The sequence below is a fragment of the Thamnophis sirtalis genome, unplaced genomic scaffold, assembly GCF_051295495.1.
Source record: "Thamnophis sirtalis isolate CommonGarterSnake01/CBP01778 unplaced genomic scaffold, rThaSir2_p1.2 scaffold_1, whole genome shotgun sequence".
NCBI classification, from domain to species: Eukaryota; Metazoa; Chordata; class Lepidosauria; order Squamata; family Natricidae; genus Thamnophis; species Thamnophis sirtalis.
Genome location: NW_028261381.1, coordinates 1,986,883 through 2,012,019, shown reverse-complemented (window position 1 = coordinate 2,012,019; position 25,137 = coordinate 1,986,883).

Sequence of the window (25,137 nt, the reverse complement as noted above, 5' to 3'; positions counted from 1 at the left end):
TCGGGGGGGACGGGGGACGGATTACGATCTTTATCCCCAGGCCTGACGGGATAGCCAGGTCTTGAGGGCTGTGTGGAAGGTCTGGACAGTGGTGAGGGTGCGAATCTCCACGGGGAGGTCGTTCCAAAGGGTCGGAGCTGCTACTGAGAAGGCTCTCCTCCGCGTAGTCGCCAGTCGGCATTGACTGGCGGATGGAACTCGGAGGAGGCCTAATCTGTGCGATCTAATCGGTCGAAGGGAGGTAATCGGCAGGAGGCGGTCTCTCAAGTACGCAGATCCACTACCATGAAGGGCTTTATGGGTGGTAAGTAGCACCTTGAAGCGCACCCGGAGATCAACAGGTAGCCAGCGCAGCTCACGGAGGATAGGTGTTATGTGGGCGAACCGAGGTGCACCCACGATCACTCGTGCGGCCGCATTCTGGACTAGCTGAAGTTGCCGGGTGCTCTTCAAGGGCAGCCCCATGTAGAGCACGTTGCAGTATTCCAGCCTAGAGGTCACAAGGGCCCGAGTGACTGTTGTGAGGGCCTCCCGGTTCAGGTAGGGTCGCAACTGGCGCACCAGGCGAACCTGGGCAAATGCCCCCCTGGTCACAGCCGTCAGATGGTGATCGAAGGTCAGCTGTGGGTCCAGGAGGACTCCCAAGTTGCAAACCCTGTCTGAGGGGTATAAAGTTTGGCCCCCCAGCCTGAGTGATGGAACACTAGCCAAATTATTGGGAGGGAAACACAACAGCCACTCGGTCTTCTCCGGGTTGAGTACAAGCTTGTTAGCCCTCATCCAGTCCCTAACGGCTTCAAGACCCTGGTTCATCACATCCGCCGCTTCATTGAGTTGGCACGGGGCGGACAGATACAACTGGGTATCGTCCGCATATTGGTGGTATCTTATCCCGTGCCTCTGAATGATTTCGCCCAGCGGTTTCATGTAGATGTTAAATAGTAGGGGGGATAAGACCGAACCCTGCGGCACCCCATATGTTAGGGGCCATGGGGTCGATCTCTGCCCCCCAACTAACACCGACTGCGACCTGTCCGAGAGGTAGGAGGAGAACCACTGCAAAACAGTGCCTCCCACCCCCACCTCCCGCAGTCTTCGCAGAAGGATACCATGGTCGATGGTATCGAAAGCCGCCGAGAGGTCAAGGAGAACCAGGATGGATGCTTAGATGCCAATTAATGATTAAAACTACTGATAAACTCTCATTTTCAGTTACTTTGTACTACACTACTTCTCTGAATTATACTATCCAGCTTGAGGAACTTGTAGTTTTAATCATGCCAGGAGGTCAGGACAGAAAATGGACAGGAGACCCTGCTAGATTTCCTGACATCACAAATTTGGGGCTGTTTCTGTTTTGCATTGTTACTTACAGTATTCTGTTTGGTTAGCATAATCTCAGAACTAAAACAGAAACAGCCCAAAATTTATGATGTCAAGAAAACACGTTGTAGTATTAATGAACTGTCTCGTTACATAGCTCTATTAAGCAAAAAGTATCACTGGGTGACACACAGAAACATTTTCATGGCATATAAGGGACTCTCTAAAAAGCATCTCTGATCAATCAACTGTCCTATTCAATTAGAAAAGAAAGTGATCACCTCTCTTCCTTCAGCCACAGGTGTCCTTGGTTACAACTGAGGCTTCTTCCCACTCTTTTTTGACAGCCATTAAGTGTGACCTGAATCTATGCAATCCTGGGATCCAACTGAAAAGGCTGTGGAAGAAACAAAGATCTGCTTTTCTCTTCACTGTTCCTCTCAAAACCCCAATCCTTCTTAGCAATAGCAATAGCAGTTAGACTTATATACCGCTTCATAGGGCTTTCAGCCCTCTCTAAGCGGTTTACAGAGTCAGCATATCGCCCCCACAGTCTGGGTCCTCATTTTACCCACCTCGTAAGGATGGAAGGCTTGAGCCGGTGAGATTAGAACCGCTGAACTGCAGATAACAGTCAGCTGAAGTGACCTGCAGTACTGCACCCTAACCACTGCGCCACCTCGGCTCTTGTTATTAGAAAGGTTAGTGTGCGCTAAACACCAATGCAAGAAACCTAAACTGCCCACTTAATGTTTGACACAAGCATATACAAGCATTTGCAATATACAAAATAATTTAACAAAGGAGAATACTTTCAAACACGTGCTGATTTCCACAGTACAGAGCAAACAGTAGCTTCTGAAATGGGTTCAATGCCATATATGCGCTTGTTGAGCATCTTGGTTTATAGTATGTACTGCTCACCACACCTGCTACTGTATGTGTACACTGAACAATTGAGCCCTATTACTCTTTTATCTCAGCAATATGCTTTTCTTGCATGCTGCCCTTTTACAGACCTCACTTCCACCCCAAGAGTTAGCCTCTCTTTCTATCTAATGACCTACATTTGTTTCCAACATTTGTGGCTGTTTATTATCGAATGAATGTTCATTGGTTGTGCCGACACAGAAAGGCAGGGTGATGGGAAGACAAAACTCATCAGCAATTGATGAGTTTACTCATCATGTGGATTGCATTCAGAGAGAAAAGGGAAAGCCATTTTCCCCCTTTACAAAATAAAAGCACTTAGTTGAATCACCCAAGCTCATTTTCAGGTGCATAATACTAAAAGCTACTCCCACCCTATTAATTTGCAACTTAGAGATGTTAAGAAAATCAGAAGCATAAATCATATTAAATAGGACTACATTAAAGTTCAGCTGTTTTCGCTTACATCAGTAACTTGAATCCAGGATACAGTCCTTATCTTCCCCACCTCCTGCCTATCGTGTACCACTAGGGGTGTTTTTGAAATTGACAGGAGATATAAAGTACAAAACTTTGAAAGAGAAGGGGACAGAAGGTAGGATAACTTCCAAAGTTATGCTTCAGGCTTTCCTTTGTGTTCCACTGCACATTACTTCCAATATCTTGCGCAGTTATAGTGCAGAAACAAGGCCTGGAAAAAAGCTATGGTGTATGTAAATAGAAGCTGGTTAAAGCAATGCTCCATGCTAATGCGATGTTCCTGTTGCTCTCCAGAGATAAAGTCCAATAGTGATTTAAGCCTCCCTCCCATGAGGGCAGAAATCTTACTCCAATGATTCATAAAGAACTTTTCTTCTTACTTGAGAGACCGCCTGCTGCCAATTACCCCCAAAGACCCATCAGATCCCACAGATTAGGCCTCCTCCGGATTCCATCTACCGGCCAATGTCGATTGGCGATCACCCGGAGGAGGGCCTTCTCTGTGGCTGCTCCGGCCCTTTGGAACGAACTCCCCGTGGAGATCCGGACCCTCACCTCCCTTCAGGCTTTCCGTAAAGCCGTTAAAACCTGGCTGTTCCGACAGGCCTGGGGTTGATGAGTTCCCTTCCCCACTCGAATTGTGTGACTGTTGATTGTTTTTAAATTTTCTCTGTATTCTGTTTGTTGTTTTTGCCTTGTCTGTATTACCCCCTCCCCTGGGTTTGTTAGCCGCCCTGAGTCCCTCCGGGAATAGGGCGGCATATAAATGAAATAAACCTATAACCTATAGCCTAACTTTAATTGACCTTTGACTGTTTTTAAGCAAAAAAATATGCTAAAAGATATTACTATATTATGGGAGAAGCCTTGTTATGTTACCCTCAGCAGTGTGAAGGGAAGAAATCCATTTATAAATACAGCTATGGGATCTGGTCTGCAAAAATCTAGATGAACACTAGGTTGTAGCAAAGTTATCATTTTATATATATCTTAACTGCTGCCATCTAGTGAGCACCTGGAGTTTTGGAGTCCAGACCTGGTAACTTTAGTTAGCCCAGTGGTTCCCAAACTTAGCAACTTTAAGACTTGTGGACAGCAGAGCTGGCTGGAGAATTCTGGGAGTTGAAGTCCACAAGTCTTAAAGTTGCCAAGTTTGGGAACCAATGAGTTATCCCAAAGTGGCAGTCAGAACTAATCTCCTGGTGCATAATCCAGGCCTGGTTTTCATGATGTACAACTATATTTATCCAATGTTGCAATGACATTCAAGTGTTGATTTTACCACTGCTGAAAGCAAATTATTAATTGCTATTGTAATTTACAAAAAATGATATTCATGTTTACAACACAATTCTAACCAGTCAATAATTACAGTCCTTAAAAAAGTATTTAATCAATGTGTCTATGGCATTCCTGAATGATTAAATCATATTCCCAGATTTCCTTCTAAACTTGTGTCCTCATGTCTGAAAATTGTAAGAATCCTAGGCCAACACCTGATACCTGATTGTGGGCAATTGTTTTGTTTTAAAATGTAGCAAAGAATTGTCTGTAAAACTTCGGCTGCCTGAATGTGGACGTATAATGAGAAGAGAAAGTAGACTATTTTACATAGTTTAGGTTTTTATTCAGCTTGTGGCTTAATTGATACTCTTTTTTTCATGGAATCCATCAGTAATTTTTCTGGAAATTAGCATGGGTTTTACTCATCCATTTAATAAAATTAATGTGGCTCTCAGCTAGCATGCTAGAGAAATGTGCTGCTAAAACAAAAATAATATTGATGGTTAATGTTTTCTGTAGTTGCATCTATTATTCCAATATTCTGTGAATATTATTGATAAAAGCCCTTGCAAATCAACCATTTTAAAATAGCTTACAGTAGCAGGTTAACTATTTCAAACATGCATCTGTCCACACCTGACAAAAATTTGTCAGCAAACGTTTCCTAGTTCTTACCTAGGGTAGTGAGCCAATGTCTTGACTGTACTATTTTAGAATTAGTTTACTTAATATTCTGTCTTTCCAAACAGTATTTTTGGACTTAGAAATCAAGAGGAAATCTGTTCGTATGCCTTGCATTTATTTTTCTTGAGAAACTTATATTCTACATGAAAAATAGTCTGTACTGTATGAATATTAAGCAATTTGAAGGACCCACTGAATTTTGAAATAATCTCGTCCAAGATCCCATAGCAAAAACTAGAAAGGACAAGTTGGTTTTTGACAGCAGCAACCCCACATTTAACAATATTTGGCAAGAGATGTTGATTATTCCCTGTAAGGCTCTACATGGCATAAGGCGAGGATCATCTGTCTCACTTTCCAAAAAGCAGCAGGGTTGACATGTTCCAGATTCCTTTCATTTGGAAAGGTTATCTTGTGAAACCCAGGAGTTGTGCCCTCTCTGAATTTTGGAATAGTGTCCCCAATAAATCAAAATGAGACTCATCCTTCTGGCCTTTAGCAAGACATTTAACACTTGAATGTTCCCCCAGACACTGGGGCCGGGAGGTTAAATCAGCTCTGTTGGTGGATTTGTTGTGAATTATTGTTGTTGTTGTTGATTATGATGATGATCTCATAGTCAGCTAGATGTTTAGACTGCATTTGGCATTTTTACCCACAATTCCTAAGAATCTGATTGTCTCAGTGACCACAGAGACTACAACGGCTGGTTTACGACATAATCTTTCAACTTTGATTTTCAGATCTTGATACTTCGTAATCTTCTGAAAATCTTTTTCTTCTATTCTGATATCTATTGCCATGTCAATTATTCATACTTTCCTCTTTTCAACCACAGTTCAACCACAGTTATGTGGTGTGTTATAAGCCAAGACTTCATCAGTTTCTATTTGGACATTCTACAGTATTTAAGCTCTTTATTGTTGACTATTATTTCAACTATATATATATTCCTAGCAATTTTTCATTACTTAGCAGATGGCATTTTCCCCCCAAACATTTGAGTGAATCATATTGGTGACTATGATGTGTTGTTGTTTATAATCAGTTTGTGTGATCTTCTTGCATGAGATGAATATGATCAAGTATTTCTTCTGATTCTTTGCACAATCCGCACTTTGAATTGTTGGATGATTTTTCAATTATGGTCTTGATTGCATCAGTTCCAATAGCTTGCTTTTAAGCCACCAAAGTCAATCTTTCAGTTTCATTTTTTTAATGTGCCATAAGCTTTCATCAGGTTTTATCCTTATAAATATTTACTTTCGCCTTGATCTTTTGTAGAAATTGACCATATAATGCTTTTCCTTGCCAATGCTTTATTTGTGTTCCTATCACATAATTTCTATATTTATGTTTTGTTTCCTGTACATTCAGTAAATTTCAATTTTTAACTTGCATCAATGTTTGTTCTTGCCTGTCTTTTATATAATTAGCCCATGCGTGCTTCTCTTCAACAGTTGGTTTGTCCTGAAGCAATCCTCTGCCTCCATTTGAGATATAATCTATAATATATCAATATTATCCTGAGAGTGTATCATGATGGTGTTTTTACTGTTCAATTTTGTCTATTGCAATTTTCTCACTTTTATTAATATCATTATCATTGGTTTCTGTTGTGTTATGTTTTGTTCATTTTAATTCTCTATATGCCACACAGAGTCATTGCTATGAGATAAATTAGTTAAATAAATACAAAAAAATAAAATATTCCAGATTGCACATGATATCAGATAATATTTGATAATAGCTGACCACAGTAGCACTTAGTAGTAATAGCAGGAATATTTGCCAGCTGAAGCCTAATAGACAGATCTTTGAAAGATGTGATATTTACTAATTAACACTTGATAGTACCTGTCAGCTGGCATGCAATAAAAATTAGTACATTCTACAAGTATTTTATTAATTCATTGAGTCAATCAAAACATTTTCAAGGTTCAAATTGAACAGCATAAACATACTATGTGGCATGAATAATTCTACTGCAACCGCTAAAGAAGAATGTATTAAATTAATTTAATTTACTTAATTTATTAGTTAAGATGCCTGAAGTGTCTGGGTTGTTTTGATTTTATCACAGCATATGTTTATGTAAACCCTCTGTACACATAGAGGTTTTTCATACTGATGAAATCCAATAATCTCAGCACTGCGAGGATACACTTACACACATTCCCAACAGCTGTCCTGGAAGGGAAATAGAAGAAAACTCCATATGAAACCTGATTCTGCCTCTGTGATATGAGTGCCACTGAAACCACAGCTCATGTTCTTCTGTATTGCCAGTTCTACAGGGACACTCACCACGGCTGATTACCTCTTTTTTATTTAAATTCTAGGGCTACGGTGCTTTTATCGGCACTGTTAAATAATAAAGATAAATTTATTTCTCTAAAAGTAGCAATTTTTTTTCTACATTATGTATGAGCTTCACCCATAAATACAACTGGTCAGGAGAAACCTTTACTTTTATCAACAAAGTTTATTCTTCATTCTCAATTCAGTTTGCATAGCAGCAAGATGAAATATTATTTCGTTTGGATGTTACAGTTTTTTATTCCTTTCTACCTTGATGTAGAATAGAGATTGATTGGGAAAAATTAGATGCTGTATCTGTGGCTTCTATGTATATTAAAATATGTGGTCTGAAGATGGGGGGGAATACACACACACACACACACACGGGGGGGGGGGAGATTGAATTGGTATTGTAAATGTATAATAAATGTTTCCTTCTGCTGCTGCCTGAATAAATGTGTGCCTAAATATGGGGACATCACATCTGTCATTTAATGAGAAAGCTTTGAAGCCGTTTCTTGGCAAATCATAATTGCTGAAACTACTCATTTATGCCAAGCCTGGCACATGTGGTTTGCGAATGTGACTGGGGTATTCAGGCAGCTTCTACAGCTGCTACTTGTGTGTCTCAGTGGGATAAATTTAGCTGTGTAATTTTTTAACGACTCTGTTAATGGGGGGTATTCTTCTGAAGTCTTATTCTGGCTCTTTGCCTACTTCTGCGTTATTTATCCACCGTAGGCTTTCCAGGTTTCATGGTTCTTCCTAGACTTTGGCCTAACGGATAGATGTTCCCTTATGCCAGTGCTCAGTTTCACCTGCGTTGCAACAGACAGCAGGCTGGAGTTGCTCCAACTGAACATTCCTTCATATAGAGACACCTCCAAAATTAAAAATAAACTATTAAAGGAGTATTAAAGAGGTACCTTACTAAGGTTCTTGCAATACATTCAGTTGCCTGAGATAGAGTCATAAATCTGCCCAGCCTAGTGACTTAATATCATGCCATTTTAGCACATGACACAAGAAATTCCACAAATAGACTTTTTCCTCTTTGGCATGGATGGATGGTTGTATGGATGGTTGGATGGATGGATGGATGGATGGATGGATGGATGGATGGATGGTTGGTTGGTTGGTTGGTTGGTTGGTTGGTTGGTTGGTTGGTTGGTTGGTTGGTTGGATGGATGGATGGATGGATGGATGGATGGATGGATGGATGGATGGATGGTTGGATGGATGGATGGATGGATGGATGGATAGATAGATAGATAGATAGATAGATAGATAGATAGATAGATAGATAGATCCAATTAAATAATTCACAGTACATTGCAATGTGTTTCATAACGTTCAGATATTTGCAACAGATGGCACATACTCTCATAATCACGTATCACTAGTTCTGTCACTCTTTTGCCAAAATTGTTTCCCCAAGAGAGATAAACTCCTTCTCCAGCTGTTCTGAAGAGCGGGAGATAGATATCTTTGCAACAAGGTGGAGAAACAAATTGGAGATGTCTTTTATCTGACCTGTTGATCTTGCCTCTTCCTTCCACAGTCTCCTCAGCTCAAGGAGACAAAATTCCTGCCAACACAGCACCTCTTTGAAGACGTTCCTGTAATATCTTTTCCAAATGCTTTAAGCCTCTTTTCCTTAGCCAAATCATTTTGCATCCCAATAGGAACATTTCTATTTTATCCATTCAACCCAAGATTTCCAGAACGATGCAGAAATAATGTGAATAATGGTGATAATTATGAATATTAGTGATGTGACACTGATGAGATTTAATTAGAATTGTCAAACCAGCCTGCCTCCCTGAGAAACTAAAAAAGAAATTGTCCTGCATTCATTTAGACCAAATCTTATGTGCAAAGGTTTAATTAGAAATACTAGATGTATGTATGTATGTATGTATGTATGTATGTATGTATGTATGTATGTATGTATGTATGTATACTTGGCACAATGCAATCAGACAAGTACTGTTCTCCTGGCAACCACCAAACCCAGACTCATCCATCAGATTGCCAGATGGAGAAGCGCGATTTGTCACTCCAGAGAACTGCTCTAGAGTCCAGTGGTGGTGTGCTTTACACCACTGCATCCGACGCGTTGCATTGCAATTGGTGGGTGTGTGTGGAGTGCTGGCTTTGTTCCAGTAAGTGTATTGATTGGCTGTGTAGTTGTATCATGATTGGTAGATTGGTGCTGATTGGTGCTGGCTGTGTGTCCATTGTTGTTTTGCGTTGTAATGACCTGGGTGGTGGGTAGGGCCTGTTTGTTTACCAGGGCTTGTTTCCAGATGTCTGGTAGTCGGGAGGTATCGTCAAGTTTATTCATGTTGTGGGGGTGTTTCTCTATTTTGATAGCTTCCATAATTATTCTCTTGTTGAAGTGTTCAGTTTTGGAGATTAATTTGGTTCCTTTAAAATCAATTTCGTGTCCTGTAGCTTTAAGGTGCTGGAAAAGGGAGGAAGTTTTTTTTTCTTACTGCGTTCTTGTGTTCTGCGATGCATGTATTTATTCTCCTATTAGTTTGCCCTATGTATGTTGCAGGGCAGATTTTGCATGGTGTTTCATGGACTCCTTGGTTTTCTAGCTGGATTTTGTCTTTGGGGTTTCTTAAGATGTTGGCTATTTTTTGGTCAGTGTTGAAGGCTGTCTTGATATTGTGTTTGTGGAGAATTTTGCTCCTTTTATTTGTGGTGCCTTTGATGTAAGAGAGGATGATGATGCCGTTGTCTTTTTATGTCATCAAATATCTTATTTGACTTACATTCTAAATTTCTGTATTCTTAAAATTACAAATATAAGATTTTTTCCAAGAAAAGCAACACATTGGACTATGCCCAGAATATAAAACATAAAATAATCCAAAACAATATAAGTATTGCTGCTATTATCACTCATTAAGTCTAATTATAGATCATATAGTCAAATAGTCTGAATAAAATGTTTGCTTTTTTCACAAAGAATATTATTGTTAATTGTAAACTGGATGTAATGTTACCCATAGTTAAGGTAACAACCAATACATTGTTTGTCTTTCTGCCCTTCTTACTCATATTTAAGCATTTTCATTAATCATTATATCAGATCATACTTAACCCTGGTTAAAATGATCCCCTGAAACTTCTCCATTAGGTTACAAAATGGGAATTATTGAGTTCATTCTGATCTAGAAATAAGAGCCACTAATAATAACAAGTATGGCTAAAAGTTCACAAACCAACTGATGTGACAATTTATGTGTGATTAATATTATTTATTATACCTGTATGTTACCTGACTCCCAAAAATCCTGGGCAACTCACAGCAATTAAACAAAGGAAAGAAGACACAGTAAAACCAATTAAAAGAAAGGGGGAAGAGATAAAAGATGATAAGAACGATGGACCAGATGGAAAGAAACAAGTATCTTGCTCTCTCTCAACACCTCTGCTTCTTTAATATTGCTTTAAAAATATGAACCATATCTACAAATCTACAAAAAAAGGCAGTTATTGACTCAGAATTGACATACAGATGTGCATTTTTGTAACAGATGTGGCGCAATTCAAGAAAGCTGGCATGGGGTGAAGAATCGAGCCTCAGAGATGAGTTGCAGAAGTCACTGGACTATAGGTTCCTAGATCTGCTAACTATGTAAGTTTTCCACTTTGTTCACATTCCATAATAATGAAAATATTTTAGTGATTATCCTCAATAAATATGCAGTAGTAGTTTTGAAGAATGTCTACTTGAGCAGAAGTTTTCTACCCAGTGATAAAGCAAAGTGTTTTAGGAACTGAGGGTTTATAACAGAACTGTGTTGTTTTCATTGAAAAGAAGAGGAAATCTTTGCACACCCAAGGCTTAGGACCAAACATGACATTAGTGCATTACTAATTACAGAAAGTCTATTCTTCCGTTTTTCTCACGAGTGCCTCTGAAGTACCAACTGCAATGGAAACGGAGATGAGACTTTCTTCTTTGCAAGAAACTATAGCAATCTTTATATTTGTGCAGGTCACATCTGAGGGAGGGAAGGAAAATCTGTCTGCCACAAGGCATAGAAAGAGCTTTAGAAGGACTTGTACAATTTATGCTCCAAGAAAGTTATTTCAAAGACTAGGGAAAAAAGCTCTGTAGACAATGTACACATGTGGAAGTGTGAGTTCAGATAAGAATGCTATTAACAAATGTCACCATTGGAGCTGGAGTTTAAGATGGGACTCATCACTTCAATTTAGTACTCTTTGATAGCTAAACATCTAAATAATGTAAAAAGACATGGTAGAACTGTTTTTTTTTAAAGAATAGCAATTCATTTTCTTCAGGGGCAGCATCCCCCCCCTGCTTTCTTCCTACATTTAAGCTGTAAAATGTAAGAAGAAAATGCACAGCTTGTTAAATCAAGGAGGAAGAAATATCACAGAATAAAGATCAAGAGGATTACACATATAAAGAATGGAATGAATAGAAGTGGTGTAATTCAACAGCATCCTTATTTCTTCTCTCCTTGTCTCATATACTCAAGAATTATTCTAACCACACTGTTTAAAAAAAACTGTGTCATCTGTGCGACTGTACCTCATAAACCCAGAGGAAGAGCTAGTCTCTTCCTAGTCTGCTAGTTTAACTAGTCTGCACTAGTTTAATTCCCCAATAAATCTTTCGCACAATGGCTTTTTAAAAGGCAAAAAATATGTGCGGAATAGTATTCTGTAATCCTTGTACTGTTAAGACTAAAAAGAGGAGCTCTGATAGGCAGAGCTAATGAACACATTATGGGCAGAAGGGAATCCAGTAGGCTGAATAACAATGAGGGGAGAAGTTGCACTTGAAAACTTAGGAGAAGGAGAGAGGGTGAAGGAGGAAGCCCCAGAAAGGGCATTCTGCTGACAATAGCTGACAGTTTGCTAAAGTACTTCTCAGACTGTTCAGACAATCCAATTATCATATGATTAGAACACACTTATCTACTGATGGGATTGTGACTATATGGAGACAATCCTTGAGTATGTAAGAAGCACCAGGATTTTTAATGTATGCAGCCTCTAAGACTACTTAATTAATACAAAAGGACATATCCCACTGAAATATAGTTTTGCTGCAAACCTGTTTTCTTTACTATTATTACTTCTCTGTCCTTCAACTCCCTGGTGCATTAGTTCTACTTGCGAAATGGGCCTGATGGTAGAGCAAAATGCTCTCTTTCTACCAGCCAGCCATGAGCAAGGAATTTTTTTTACCAAGATGGGATGCAGGAGGTGCCTCGTCTGCCTTTAACAGATTTGCCTCTAGTATTCCCATGAAACAGAGCGGTGAGGAAGGAGTGGTGCTATCCCCACAAACACAATGATAATAACCATTTTAAAGTTTGTGTATGAGGCTACCCTTCAACTCGGTGGTGGGATTCAAATGATTTAACAACCGGTTCTCTACCCTAATGACTATCTGGGTAGGTGGGGCTTGGTGGTCATGTGACTGGGTGGGCGTGGCCAACTCAAGGTCACTCAGGTCGATGGACGCTTCGTCTTAGCTGTTACAATTTAGTAAGGGTTAACCGGAGAGGCAGTTTCTGTAAACAGGGCAATAAAGATTAGGCTAGAAACAACACTAGAATGTTTCCTTCCTTCCTTCCTTCCTTCCTTCCTTCCTTCCTTCCTTCCTTCCTTCCTTCCTTCCTTCCTTCCTTCCTTCCTTCCTTCCTTCCTTCCTTACAGGATTAGCCCTGTAAAGTGGGGAGAAACAAAAGGAGATTTCTTCCAACAATCGGTTCTCTGAACTACTTAGAAAGTTACCAACCGGTTCTCCCAAATAGGTGCGAACTGGCTGAATCCTACCACTGCTTCAACTGGATAGTTCGATGAAGGAGGTGGAGGAGAGAGAGGGAGAGGAGAGGAGTGGATGTTCTCTGGGAGGGGCTGGGTGGTGTAAAATGCTCTTGATCCTCTTTAACTAATGAAAGACTGAATTAAATCTTCTGAACATCTAAGATTTGCTTTTTAAAAACAAGGGGAATAAGACTTTCAAATTCCTTTTTCCCAGAGACTCTCCTTGGGATCAGAAAGTCCAGCTGGGACGAAATGCTCCTCCCCCTACCATTTTGCAAGTCAGATTTATTCCTTTTCTGCATAGTGGGCAAATTGGCCAGCGTAAGGGGAAGGAGCAGGAGCTTTGCTTGTTGCTGTTCTTTCTCTAAGAAAGCAGCCATTTGGGAAACGTGAGGAAACCCTTTGCTATATAATGACATGACTGTGGAATAACACGAATAGGCTAAAACAGCCTAGAATGGCAAGTTCATCAACCCTGTTACCTCCTGAACGGAGCATTGGAGGAAGTAGAATTCAGCACAGGAAGGAACCCAGAAGTAAGAAAGAAAACCTATTTTTCCCCAGGGTCCTGATGGTTTTCTTGCCATGTAGAGTCTAGCTGAAGAGGGAGGGCAGCAAAACAAGAGGAATCATTTTATTTTGTGTGAACTCTGCACATGCATGATTAGGACTGTGCTATTTGCAGCGAATCAGAACAGAGAGGCAGGATGGGATTGGAAGAAGGGTAGAAAACCTCATACGATTTACGTTCCTATCAGTGGTGGGATTCAAATAATTTGACAACCGGTTCTCTGCCCTAATTGACCATCAGGGTCGGTGGGCCTCGGTGGTCATGTGACTGGATGGGCGTGGCCAAGTCAATGTCACTCAGGTCAATGAGCACTTTGCCTTAGTTGTTACAATGGTAATAAGGGTTAACCGGAGAGGCAGTTTCTGTAAGCAGGTCAATAAAGATTAAGCTAGAAACAACACCAGAATGTTTCTTTCCTGCCTTCCTTACAGGATTAGCCCTGTAAAGTGGAAAAAAACAAAAGGAGATTTCTTCCAACAATCGGTTCTCTGAACTGCTTAGAAAGTTACCAACCGGTTCTCCCGAATAGGTGCGAACCGGCTGAATCCCACCACTGGTTCCTATCAATCAAGGACGGGTAGCTAGCATCACAACCATGGAGTGGGGACAGGCCCTCAAGAATAGTCATGTTGGATATAAAGCTTTGCCCAACCATAAACTCAGGAGGAAAATATTCAGGGAGATTTGTAAAATGAATAATTTGCGTATCTTCAGTCTAACTATAGTTTTCTGAATTATAAAAAGTAGAAATGGTTAATTAATATGGATGTTGAAATCTATGTCATGTCCTCATTCATTTCACAATATTAAAAACAATATTGTAGAGCCTCATAAACAATAATCTGATTAAGTTGCTAAAAAAAATCATCTAAATAACAGCATGTGTTTGAGGAAAGAGGAAAGGCATACTTTTCTATGTTCAAATAAGTATTTGTATTTCTTTCTATGGTGGAGCCATTAAATGTCCTATTTTATTATTGTCTTTTTGAAATGACATATAATGGATACTGTTCTTGTTTCGGATATGTTTTTACAGCATATTTACAGCATATACAGCCAAATATTTGTTATAAATAAATATAGAAATATTCCACAAATGTGGCCTTTCTTATTAGTATGCCCTAAACAGGATGCCATGTAGAATCGGACTCATAACTTTAATCTCCTCAAAAAGTTATATAGTTGGCTTAAATTTTGTAAATGCCCACTGAAGTCTTAAAAACATTTAACACTGAACTATGGTGGAAGTGTATCTATGCAACCTTAAGGTAAAAGTAAAGGTTCCCCTTGCACATATGTACTAGTCGTTCCTGACTCTAGGGGGCAGTGCTCATCTCCATTTCAATGCCAAAGAGCTGTCTGAAAACATCTCCGTGGTCATGTGGCTGGCATGACTGAATGGCAAATGGAACACTGTTCCCTTCCCACCAAAGCTGGTCCCTATTTTTCTATTTGCATTTTTACATGCTTTCAAACTGCTAGGTTGGCAGAAGCTGGGACAAGTAATGGGAGCTTATTCCATTAGGTGGTGCTAGGGATTCGAACCACTGAACTGCTGACCTTCTGATCAACAAGCTCCGTGTCTTAGCCACTGAGCCACTGTGTCCCTCTAGGCCACTGGTTCTCATTCTTCCCAATGCCGCAACCCTTTAATACAGTTCCTCATGTTGTGGTGACCCCCAACCATAGGAACCAGTGTCTCAGTTCTTAAGACCACCGAAAATATGTGTTTTCCGATGGTCTTGGTCCAGGGGGTCTGCAATCTTAAACACTCAAAGAGCCACTTGGGCCCGTTTCCCAGAGAAAACTAAACACCAGGAGCCACAAACCCTGAGTGGGCATGGCCAACTCGATGTTACTCACTCCCACCAAGTCACTTGACTCGCCCCTAGCCATGGCTTCCCAGGTTTTGTGGCTGTTTTCTTTTCTATGGGAAATACACACATACATACACACATTGCTTCCTCTCCCCTTCTCTCTTTCTCCCTCTCCCATCTCTCTCTTTCTCCCTCTTTCTCCCCCTCCCTAATCGCTTTATCTGTCTATCCCTCTCCCCCATCTCTCTCATTCTTCCTCTCCCATCTCTTTTTCTCTCCCTCCCATCTCTCTCTCCCTCCCTCTCATCTCTCTCTTCCTCCCTCCCTCCATTTCCCTCTTTTTCCCTATCTCCCTTTTCCCCCCACTCTCATTTCTCTCCCTCCCTCTCCCCATCTCTTTCTCCCTCTTTCCCTCCCTCCTATGTCTCGCACTCTCCCCCTTTTCTCTCTCTCTCTCTCTGCTGAGAGAACAATCGCCAGCCATGGTGGAGGCCTCCCTTCAGGTGACCCTCCTCCCACTCTCACAATCCCCTGGCCTTGCTGTGTCATCCCTCCCCCTCACAGAGAGGAGAAGGAGAGGGAGAAGGAGGGGGGTCACCAGAGCCTTAGTGCAGGAGGGAAGCAGCCCTGTTTGCATTACATTCGCCCATTAGGCAGCCTTCGCTTCCTGCCACTTCAGGTTTGACCTTGTGCCCTCCTCACTCGGCCAAAGACATGGAGGACACAGCAAGGTCATGGCTGGAGCCTTAGTGCATGAGAGAAGCCACATCTTTTGTGCCCTGTTAAGACCCTCCTTAAGTGAGCAGGCAGCCACCCTGCACACACCTTTGCTGCGCTTTGGTGCTTGCTTGTGGGTGGTCTCCCCATGTGTATGCACCCCCTGGCCCCACCACAGCTGGACAGGGGGTTGCAAGAGGAGGAGGAGGAGGAGAGGAGGAGGAGGAGGAGTCACCCAAAAGGAAGTCTCGGCCAGAAAACAGGGGATGAACGGGGAGCAGGAGCACCGCTTCCCGCCTCCTCCTCCTTAAACTGGGTGAGGAGGAGGAGGAGGGTCGGTGGGGCACCTGGGAAAGTGCTCGAAGGGCACAGGAGATGCACCCATGGGAGCTGGCAGGTCGCAGGGGAGCCCGAGACGTGAAGCAGCGCTGTGAGGTTCCGACATTCCGGCCCTGATGGAAAGCAGAGCAACACAGCCAGGCGACCCAGTGCGATGGGCAGGGGCTGCTGGGTGGCTCTCCGTCTGCCCATTCCCCATGGTGGCCACTTCCCAAGCTCCACTGAGCCGCCTCATCTGTACTATTCCAGACCCCGCTCGTAGTGATGGTCAAAGAAGTGGGGCTCGGTGCCGAGGGTGGCCACGGATGAACTCCAGCACGGCGCAGGTGCTGCCCTTCTTGATGCCCACAATCAGCACGTGCTGGAGCCGCTTGGCCCGGTTGCTCCCACCTCCTCCGTCGCCCGCAGTCTGTTATTTCAGAATTGGGGGGAAAGTCTGCCTAGGATCTTCTAGGTGCTCCTGTTTTTCCACCTTTATGTCAGCAGCTGCCTTGATTTCTTTTTTCTGATTGAGACACATCAAGTTCCTATAGTTCCATAACCTACAGTTATGATGTAGAGAAAAGGCAGAGAAGGCAGATATTGATTTGAAGTAGGAAATAAATAAAGGGTGGAATACAATTGCTTATAAATGTATGAGTGATATAGAAAAATAAACAGCTTTGTCAATCTCTTCATTAATAATTGTCAAGATATCCGGGTATGCATTTTACACTATTTTTACTTAGCCACAAACCTCAAGATGTAGTAGTTTCTAGCTTGGTATCTTAACCACTACACCAAACTGGTTCTATTATATTAGGTCTTGGGCAAATGAAAGTCTATTCTACTTCTACAAAGAGTTCTTGGTTCCAAGTTGGGAAACACTTTAATTCAGGTGTTTTTTTTTTAAAAAAAATCAAATTTAGTTACCCAAGCTACAGTCGTGATACTAAGGATGCATCTGTTCTTCCCACAGAGTCTGAATGAATATTATCAGTGGTACTTAAAAATTGAAATTCTTCGCTATTCTCCTCTGTACCTACCATGTATGCATTATTTCTGATTATAACACAAGAAAGGAATGCATTTTACAGAAAGAAGGCCAACCGTTCCATAGGGAGACATTAATAAGACTCCTAATAGCCATCTGCTTTTCAGCAATATGAAAACTGTTTCATTCCTCGTTATGCTTATAAGAAGTTATTGTATATGCATTGATTTGTATTATTTACCCCAGGGATTTATCTTGTGGAAACCTTGTGCAATAACTAGGAAGCTGATAATAGTTGCATCTCTATAAATCCAGTTAATACTGAATATGATCTAGTCATGCTATTGATTCTTCTATTCTAATCAGTGACAGTAATAATGATATGTATGTTTGCAGTTGATGTTAAATGGGATACCCATGAAATACATCTTACTCTAAACATAGAAATGTTGAAAAAAGCATTCTCTTCAGAAAAGTTTTTTTCTTTATAATGCATCACCTGGGGTCATAATAATGATATTCTGTATTATCCAGTTGTAAATCTTTGATGCTAGATGGAAAAGGACAATTATTTTATAATACAGGATGAATAATTTTACTTTTAGATAAGAGTAAAGAAAGGTATTGTATGCATTCCACATACAGAAGTTTGGTCCCACTGAAGTATATCTAGAAAGCTTTAGAGATGAAATATTTAATGTTTATCACATTAATACCTTAGTTCAGTGAGTTTTGTGATTCTAAGGAAATTGCTTCTATTGTTTGTTTCTCTTTTATTGTTATTACTTTCCTCATAATCTTTCCAATTTCCATGTTGCATTTAACACCGCACTTCATGCCATCTTACTTACTATATGTGCTTTCACCTCCAGCATAAAATTTCCCACCAGCTGGAGGGAAAATGGGCAGGAATATATTTTTTTTTAAAAATCCTAAAATTCATTATGAGATAATAAACATTTTTAATGTTATAAACAATTTTAAAAATGGTCTGAATAAAAAAAACATGTTTTGAGCAACTTTCTAAACTATAATAAAGGAATCTGGTTGATCCCCATTGGTAGTTAGTTCCACAAATGGACCCTGCTAATAAAAGGCAGAATTAATGTGATCATCAAATGCATCCATCGTTGGGTCTTATAAAAGGTATCAATAATTCGAAAATATCAGATGGACTATATGGGAATAGATTGTTCTGCAAGTAATTTGATCCTAACCTAGCCTAAGTAAGTTCATTGTGGATGCCAGGAATTGGGCTTGGAACACAATGGAGCAGATGTTTCAACACGAGGAACTTTCAGAAAGCCCCACTTACTGCCTATGCTTCTGGATTGGCTGCAATTTCCATATTATGCTCAAATGCTATCCCATAAAGAACGCAATACAATAATTCAGACTTGAACTTACAAAGTCTTTATACTGAAAAATGTTTAATTGTATTTATGGAAGCTTGAACTGATTTCTATTTTCCATGTGAAATAATTTTGGGTGTTTTCTCCTAATTTTTCCACTTGATTATTTCTTCATTCCATGTACAACATCTCTTTGACGAACAGCTTTTGACTGATTACAGAAGCCATGTAATGAATATTCAGTTACTTCCTAGTATGTCAAATAATGGACCTGCGAAATGATCTCTCTCTTTTTCTTTCTCTTGGGGAGAAGAGAGGTGTTTTGGATCTCACAAAAGCACCCTCTTTTGTGTGAACTTGAATTAAAATGTGACTGCTTTAAGAAGTCAGCTCTTTAAAGGTACTGCAGCTTTTAAAGCCATGCATCTTTCTATCGGCCTCACATAAAACCTTTAGAAACATGGGTTGCTTTAATTAATCGGTGAGATGCTATGTTTAAATGATATCCAAAATATTTAAATCATTTTTCAAGTAAGCATATCATACAAGGCATCCTCAACATTTTCCTGAGAGTATTGTGGAAAGTTATTATTTGAATCAAGACTCATAGAAAAAAAAATATGTTAGAAGATTAAGAATCAAACAAAACATTGGTGTTTAATAAGTGGAAACCTTACATCATGCTTCATCTTACGTTTTGAAATTTACAGTAGATCAATTCGAAATTAGTTTAAAAAAGACTATTGAATAAATGTGGTGATATAAATAAGATTTTGAAAAAAACTTACATGCTTGGAGTTTTGTTATTATTATATTGGTCTCTTGTAGTTTTGAATCAAGAAATAGCATCCCAGATACAATAAAGAAGGCTGGAATAACAAGTTATGATCTGGACTTGGTAGTAAGTAAAATTGATAATTTGTTTTAGCAGATCATCTTAACAATTTTTGTCCTTAAGGCATTGATTGACATTTATCTAAAGCGGTATGAATTGATGGTAATACGGTAAACAATTGTAAATACTTGTAAACCTTCTAATTTCTTACTTTTAAACACCTTAAATCTGCAGTTGCTCTTGTACAGATTTTATATGTGTTTCTCCAGAAATCATATTTTTCTTTACAACTTACATAACCACACCTATCATTTGAAACAACACAAACAATAAAATCTTATAACTGGAATTCAGATCAATGATGATAATTTACTGAAACAAAATCTGTTAATCAATCTTTTAATTATATTTATACTCAGTTATGTCAGAGACTTCTGCAACCGAATAGCAAGTTGCTAATTTTATGGGATATATTGAATGGAAGAAATTTTTCAGGAACTTAAATCGCATATTGTCTCAACCACCCATTATTTCTGAACCTAATCATCTTAAAGGATTGTTGTTTGAGGAAAATAGGAAGAAGTAGCTCTAGAGAATAAAAAAGATGACTTTGATATCGATAGGCCAGGTCCATTACCAAAGTGACAAGGGGGAAAATGTGGGTTAGGTACAAAATAAGAATACAGCCTAGGCAAAAGACTCAGGCACAGACCTTCCTAATCTACATGAATACAAATGTAATGGCTGGGAGAGGGTAGTATAGCATAATCAGACTTTATAGCCAGGATTAATACCTGCAGTTTTTGCCTTTGTGATTCCTTGTTTTGATTTACATTGTAGACTTGACATTGAAAAGCATTCTGTATGCTGCCTAAAATTTACAAAATAAACATGGGTTATACATGTATTACTAATTAATTTTTAACAAACTTACTGACACCTATGTTGTTGAAAAGCTATAATCGATAATTTAATCTTCCTATATTTCCTTTATTGTGAGGCCAAATTCACAGTAAGATTAAAACCTGAGAACAATCCTATAACCCTTGCAAACTTAGCTGGTATTAAGGGCTAGATATATTAACTGCTAGGCATATTTTTTTTGATGATAGGTATGTAGTTGTGATTTAATTCCTAATTATAACAGGAATTCACATTGTGCTATAAGTCAAATTTGAAAATAGTGGGGAAGACGCTTATTGGAACAGTTGCACAAAACAAGAGAGCAATAATTTAAATTAGTTTATTTTTATTTTATGGAAGTCTTCTAGTCCAAACCTCTTTTTGAGCAGGAGGCCCTATACCATTCTGGACAAATTACCAATTGCTTCTTGAAAACTTTCAGTGATGGCGTAGCCACAGGATCTGGAGGAAAGCCATTCCATTGATTTTGTTTAGACAGTCAAGAAATTTATCCTTAGTTTTAGGTCTTCACTAATCTTCCATCCATTGTCCTCAGGTGCTTTGGAGAATAAGCTGACACCCATCCACCCACATACCATTATCTGTGACAGCACCTCAAATATTGGAGTACTGTTATTATGTCACCTCTAATCTCTCTCCTTGTTAGACTAGATATACCCAGTTCCTGCAACTATTCATCATAGAGTTTAGCCTCCAGTCCCTTAATCATCTCTGTTGTTGTTCTTTGAATTCTGGAATTTAAGTACAAAGCTTTTCCTTTCTCCATTAATTAGGTCACATTGTCAAATAAGGCAGTAAGATTTATTTGGCATGATCTGTTTTTGACAACCCATGCTGGCTTCTACTAATCATCTTGCTCATTTCTAGGTGTTCACAAATCTGTTACTTGGTTATCTTTTCCAGGATTTTCTCAGATATTGATGTCAGGCTCATCAGTCTGTGGTTTCCTGGATCCACTTTTTTCTTTTTTTGTAGATTGGAACCGCATCATCTCTTTTCCAGCCCTCTGGTAGTTTCCTGGTACTCCAGGAGCTTTGAAAAAGGAGCTCTGGAAAAGATAATCAAGCAACAAATTAGCGAACACCTAGAAGTAAACAAAGTAATAGCCAAAAGCCAACATGGGTTTATCAAAAACAGATCATGCCAGACTAATCTTTTTGCATTCTTTGACAAAGTGACAAAATTAATGGACCAGAGGAATGCTGTCGATATAGTTTTCTTGGACTTCAGTAAGGCATTTGATAAGGTAGACCATAACCTAACTACTAGATAAAGTAGAAGAATGTGGGTTGGACAGCATCACCACCAGATGGATTCGTAACTGGCTGACCAACCGCACTCAACGTGTCGTCCTCAATGGAACTGCATCTACATGGAGGGAAGTATGCAGTGGAGGACCCCAAGGCTCTGTTTTAGGCCCAGGACTCTTCAACATCTTCATCAATGATTTGGATGAGGGAATAAATGGGGAACTCATCAAATTTGCAGATGACACCAAGCTGGCAGGAATAGCCAACACTCCAGAAGACAGGCTTAAGATACAGAAGGATCTTGACCAACTTGAACATTGGGCACTATCTAATAAAATGAAATTCAATGGTGAAAAGAGTCAGGTTCTACATTTAGGCAAGAAAAACGAAATGCACAGGTACAGTATAGGTGGTACCTTGCTCAATAGTAGTAACTGTGAGAGGGATCTTGGAGTCCTAGTGGACAACCACTTAAATAGGAGCCAGCCGTGTGCATCCGCTGCCAAAAAAGCCAACACAGTTCTAGGCTGCATAAACAGAGGAAGAGAATCAAGATCACGTGAAGGGTTAATACCACTTTATAATGCCTTGGTAAGGCTTTACCATTTGGAACAGGATCCGGAACCCACCACTGCTTCTACCATACTGTTTTGGTAAATTGGATTATTATTATTATTATTATTCTTTTTGTGTAAAGACAAATGCAAAGAATGAATTAAGCAGTTCAATCAGTCCCTAATTCCTGATACTGGCTATTTGTTAGTAATCTGTTTCCCTCTTTCTATTTTTTTATTCTTGTACTTTTTGTTTCTCAGTTTATCAGAGAATTTTTTTTATCAATCATGCTGGTTTTCTCTGGGATCTCTTATTTTACTTTCTCACTGGTATCATGCTAGATTGGGCTATTATATTATCATTTTACAGAGTTTCCCATTTCTTTTATAGAAATCAGCTCCCTTAAAGCCTAAGACACTTTTTTGATATTGTTCTATTACTTGGGCCTGCATTATGTTGAATTCCAAAATATCATGATCATTCTCCCCCAAAGTTCTTGTAGCTTCAAACCCCTCACCTCTATCATTTCATCCTATTAGTAAGATTTATGTCCAGTATAGCTGACTCTCTAGTTCTCTCCTCTACAATTAGGATTAAAATGTTTTCCAAAAATGTTCTTCCCAATCTTTTGAGTTTTAGTCCATCCCCTGCCAGAAGTCCTTCTAGTAGCTATTGTAGACCATGGACTAGAAAATCAAAGTTCTCTTAATGGCATCACCCTTTAAACTAGTGGTTAAATTTGTATACATAATTTTATAGCAATAGCAATAGCAGTTAGACTTATATACCGCTTCATAGGGCTTTCAGCCCTCTCTAAGCGGTTTACAGAGTCAGCATATTGACCCCAACAACAATCCGGGTCCTCATTTTACCCACCTCGGAAGGATGGAAGGCTGAGTCAACCCTGAGCTGGTGAGATTTGAACAGCCGAACTGCAGAACTGCAGTCAGTTGAGTAGCCTGGTAGCATTTAACCACTGCGCCACCTCGGCTCTTATTTTCTGGGATTTTGTTTTTTAAAAAAAGTTTAAATCTTGAATTTTTCTCCTAGAAGGTTCCCTCCAAATCAAGCCACTTTAAAAAGATTAGCCAAAGTTTTGTAGTCAAAACAACTGTGATAGAAAATGTAAGCTGCTCTTGGAGAAAGAGGCTAATAAGCACTCACTAATTCTAATTTCAAAATGGATAATTCAAGTGATGTAGTCACATCAGCTCTTTAGATTTTAAACATTTCTCAAATGCAACTTAATATTCAATACAATATGCAAAATGAAATTCAAGATGACAGTTTAGAAATCCATTCATCTCATTTCTCCTCTTTATATCTTCCTGCGACCGAAATGAAATCAACACAGCCAAGATGTCAGAATGGTTTAATTCTAACATGATAGCAGGATCCATAACAAAAAGTGTTATAACAAAAAGTGATGTGTTAAAAGTGACACATCACTTATACGAAGATAGTCTTGGATTCTTGATTTCCAATGCAGTCTTTATAAATCAAGTCTGACAGTCTATTCTGAGGTAAACTAGAAACATTTCCATTTCATTGTCTATGTCTAATTTCTGTATCTGAGTTAATGTCAGAAAAACACCAATTCTTTGTGCCAAATAAAGCACAACATGCTCCATAAATCTCTATATTGTTTCCAGGTTTATAAGTTAAATACCTGCATTGATAGCATATTACTTGACATAATGGAAGGAAAAAAGAAGGATAACATAAAAATGAAGAAAAAAGGCTCATGTGTTACCCTGTGACACTGAGGGACCAAACACACATATTAAAGAAGCTCCGAAAGCTTGATTAGAAGGAGATATTCCTCTTCTACTGTTACTTCCTAGCAGCTGCATTTGAGCTATTTAATTCAAGAGTTAGTATCTAATGTGCAAATAATCCAGAACATTAATATATTCCAAGCTTAAATACATGTTCCAAGAATTTTGTGGCAATGCAATTCAGAGATAAAAGTAAGGTCTTACATTTAGGCAAGAAAAATCAAATGCATAGCGGTTACCTCGGTTCACCCACGTGACACCTATCCTCCGCGAGCTGCACTGGCTGCCTATTGGTCTCCGGATACGCTTCAAGGCGCTAGTCGTCACTTATAAAGCCCTTCATGGTATTGGACCTGGGTACTTGAGAGACCGCCTGCTGCCAATTACCTCTACTAGACCGATTAGATCCCACAGATTAGGCCTCCTCCGAATTCCATCCACTGGTCAATGTCAACTGGCGACCACCCGGAGGAGGGCCTTCTCTGTGGCTGCTCCGGCCCTCTGGAACGAACTCCCCGTGGAGATTTGAACCCTCACCACCCTCCAGACCTTCCGCAAAGCCCTTAAAACCTGGCTATTCCGACAGGCCTGGGGCTAAAAAGCTTCTACCCCCTTCTCGAATGGTATGACTGTTGTGTGTTTTAAATTATGTATTGTTGCGCGTTGTTTTAATTTTTTTGTCTGTATCCCCCTCCCTTAGTTGAGTTGTGAGCCGCCCTGAGTCCCCTTCGGGGGAAAAGGGCAGCATATAAATAAAATAAACATTCAACATTCAACATACATAGTACAGAATAGGAGGCGCCTGGCTCAATAGCACTAATTGAAAGATGGATCTAGGTGTCCTAGTAGACAACCATTTAGGTATGAGCCATCAGTAACCAAAAAAGCCAATGCAGTCCGAGGTTTGCATCAATAGAGGGTTAATATCAAGATCACATGGTTAGCACCACTTTATCCTGCACTAGTAAGATCACACTTAGAATACCGAGGTGGCGCAGTGGTTAGAGTGCTGTACTGCAGGCCACTTCAGCTGACTGTTATCTGCAGTTCAGCGGTTCAAATCTCACCGGCTCAAGGTTGACTCAGCCTTCCATCCTTCCGAGGTGGGTGAAATGAGGACCCAGACTGTGGGGGCAATATATGCTGACTCTGTAAACCACTTAGAGAGGGCTGAAAGCCTTATGAAGCAGCATATAAG